Source organism: Prenolepis imparis, unplaced genomic scaffold (genome assembly GCF_030444845.1).
Source record: "Prenolepis imparis isolate NDT839.2.m4 unplaced genomic scaffold, iyPreImpa1.0 SCAF_405, whole genome shotgun sequence".
NCBI classification, from domain to species: Eukaryota; Metazoa; Arthropoda; class Insecta; order Hymenoptera; family Formicidae; genus Prenolepis; species Prenolepis imparis.
This window is the reverse complement of record NW_028141563.1, coordinates 25-3,893: the sequence shown is the minus strand read 5'-3', so window position 1 is coordinate 3,893 and position 3,869 is coordinate 25. Positions and strand designations below refer to the sequence as shown.

At 26.2% G+C, this 3,869-nt stretch overlaps 1 pseudogene; it reads right to left on the bottom strand.

Annotated features, from left to right (window-relative positions):
• Nucleotides 1–842: 842 nt before the first annotated feature.
• Nucleotides 843–3,644, bottom strand: LOC145948467 (cytochrome P450 4C1-like; annotated as a pseudogene).
• Between the last annotated feature and the right edge of the window lie 225 nt (nt 3,645–3,869).

Genomic DNA, 3,869 nt, shown 5'->3' with positions numbered 1-3,869 from the left:
TTAAAAGAAGAAGACATTATACTCACAATGTACATAACACAAGTGTGACCTTAATAATATGTGACCAAACCTTTCTATTTCGATGAGTTATAATGTTGTAAAAGTCAATTGTTTTAAAGAGCACCTTAAGAAAATAAATAAAAAAATATACACTTATTTTGACCTAGATAACATATTCAAAATCCATCAAAATTGGAAGGTAAAATTTTTGTTCTTTTTCTTTCGTTAGAAAAAACCTCATCTCTCTCTTTCTTTAATAGATTGTAGACTTTAATTGATAAAACACATGAGAGTTCGATGATGGATGAAAAACGATAATAAAATCTCGATTTGTATAGCTTTTATCCGACAGAGAGATAGATTAAGTCAATTGACAAGGTCAATTGACTATCATCTAATACTTGTTCATCATCTGAAACTGATTTCAGTCAGACTAAAGTTCAATTAGTTAGTTTCATTAATCATTATCTTATTCTTGTAATGTAATAACAGCAGAATATTAGAATAGAGCATACATAGATGATGGTTTGTTAAATATTAGTTTTGCACTTTTATATATCAATTAATCTTAAACAGGCTAGACGATTAGTTTATGCCATTAAAAAAATTAACAGTAATGTGATAATAACACAAAGAATTGTCAAGCAAATTGTCAAAGACTTATTGCGCACGATAATATTGCTAAAGTGTTTATTTTATTGTTTAAATCTCGAGAAAGACTTTACGTTTTGCAAAAATAATATTAATGCTTTTGAAAATTGCGTTTATTAGAAAAATAATACAAGTTATATAAAATTTTATTCTTTTGACTAACATGTTTTTTAAACATTCTTCTTCTTCTTTAACTTCTTCTATTTCTGCAATACATAAACTGCTTACACTTATGTGGTATTTGTGTTAGTTTCAAATGGCTGATTGCTGATTGGTACGAATTTTACACGAATCGGATGAGACGGATAAATTATTATATCTGCCTTTACACTTTATATATCTTATACGAACCGAAATATTATACTTCTTATACGAACATTAGTATCAATCATATTGTTAAAAATTATATGTGTGTGATGTTTATATGCGAATAAATTATTTTTCTTTTCGTTTTAAACTATTGTGATTTAGAATTAAATCATTGTACATAATAGGACAATAAGAATCTTACCGCATATCGCGTTTAGCGTATGTTTACTAATAAATGGTACCAATTCTTTTACAACTGTGCCTCCTTTGTTCTTCAAAGATTTTGTCATACAATCAATCTCCTTGATCAAGACATCAACTAACTGATTTAATATATTGAAATGGAATGCAGATGTTAATAACTTTCGCCGCTTTTGTCACTTAGTACCTAAAATAAAAACAAGAAATAGTGTGATATATGTATGTCTATATAATACAATTGATATATTATATAAGACATTTTTATGTTTAAGTGTCCGATCCTCAAAAAATATTAATTACGTCTTTCATTTATTTTTATATCACAAAATTCTTTCATAAACCTTTAAATCTTTTTTTCTTGACATTTTTACGATAAAATGAGTTACAAAAATCATTTTGAATGTAATTACATATTTTCTAATTAAAACTTTATAAATTGACATAAATAGACATAAATTCAAAATAAAAAGTCTGTTATGTGACGGTATTTGCTTTAGTAGAAAATCTTCTTTAATTGAAACAACTGTTACTTCTATCTAGTTGAGAATACATATTGCATCATCGCGAGATTATTTTTCAATATAATCGGGCTTGCAACTTTTATTAAATTTATAAGTTAACAAAGAAGTTGTAAAAGTTCACCATTTAAAATAATACTCAAATTTAATTATGTAAGATTATATTTGATTTTCTATATAGAGACAGGCCGATTTATAACAGGTTGTAATAGTAAAATAAAATAATAGTAAAATAGATATGCTTATACCTTAACGTCATTACGTTACCTGTACTGGTGAGAAGACCTCTGTTTAACCAAGGATGGAACATATCATATAAACGGCTTTTCTCGATGTGTTTGGTGCTACTTATTGTTAGTATTGTCTGAAATCACCGAAAATAATGTTAAGATAAAAACGTCAACATATTATAACACACTTTATCTCTCAGATACATAGACACAGATATTTATTAATCGTATCTCAAATTATTATATAATCTTAATTGAATGTTGCTGATAATCTCTCTTTTCATATTTTTAGGAAACATTTTTTACCAACAAAAACTCTTTTTATAAAACAAGAATGCAAAATTCCTAAATCTAGATAAATCGTAATGTTTACAGAGAAGTGAATTTCATTTTTTACCTCTAAATCATCTGAATGACGAATAGATACAACGGGAAGAAATAAACCCCAGATTTTACAAATATATTCATTAGTCAATTTACATAACTGGTTCCATAGATACTCTGAAAAACATATTATAAATATAATTACGGTAATTTGTTTAAAAATTTACATATCATTATTTTCAATGCGTATCTATACACTATGTGTACTTTTATTTATATGTACCCTTTTTTAGATCCGTTGAAAACAAACTAATTAAGAAAATGGAAGAATATTATTGCAAAGAAAAATGCTGATAAAAGCGTGAATAATTATTTTATCAGTAATCAACATGCAATAATATTGATAGATGTTTGTTCAAAAATAGAATTTATGAATTACACTTTTGTTTATATATGTATGCGTATATGACGGGTTGTATATTCACACACACACACACACACACACACACACACACACACACACACACACACACACACACACACACACACACACACACACACACACACACACACACATACATTAATGTAAATAGATAATAAACTTTGTACTTACCTGGTGAAGCACGTAAGTGCAATAAATAGCCAATAATCGGATAGCCTGATGGCCCCGGTATAAGATTAATGAGTCGCTCGTTTCTTCCATGATGCAAGTAATACTAATACACCAAAAAATTAAAAATGAATAATAACAATATAGTGATAAACATTTTTTGACGTGATGCCTTCTTTCACCGTTTTATTGAGTTCAATCTTCTGCTTGTTTCTCTGGTTCTTCATACGGATCATACGTGTAAAAAAAAAAATATTTGCTTTATGACAAACTGACAGTTGTTTTGATGCCCTAAATTAAATGTATTAATCGTAAACATGAATAATCATTGAAATGCATTAATCGTATACTTTTTATAGTTTTAATAACTATAAAATAACTTTAAAGAATTATAAAAAGATATGATGAATTTATACATTGCAATAAGAAAAAATTGCGTAATAAAGTTGTAAATTAAATAAGGAAATTTTTGCTTGATTTTGAGATATTACTGTTTCTTTATTTCTACTAAATGTAAGATAAAATTTGAAATAGGATTACAAAATTCGTACAATTATTAATATCAATGATTAATAATGTATTTTAAACATAGATATTATTAATTATTGTTTTATAATAGAATCTTATAAAATGTTTTTTATATAAATACTGGCGATTACCTGATTACAGAGTTTCTGACAATTAAATAAATTTTTTAAATCAATTAAGACACCACATCAATGTTTGAAATGTAATCACAATTCTCGTCAGATCATAAATACACGTGCCAGTATAACAAATCTCCGCGAAATGACAATGAAAATCTGAAACAATATATATAATCATTTTACAGTTCAAAAGGATAAAGTCAAAGTTCCATCTTAAGAGGAAGAGTATAATATCATTTTAATTCAAAAGATTAGATAACATTATTTTTTTGAGAAATAAAAATGATTAATCATTTGAACATATTTGAACTCGAGATTTTAAGTATTGATTAAAATGAAATTCGAGTAAAATAACGATTGTTTTTAAAATTATTCTTTC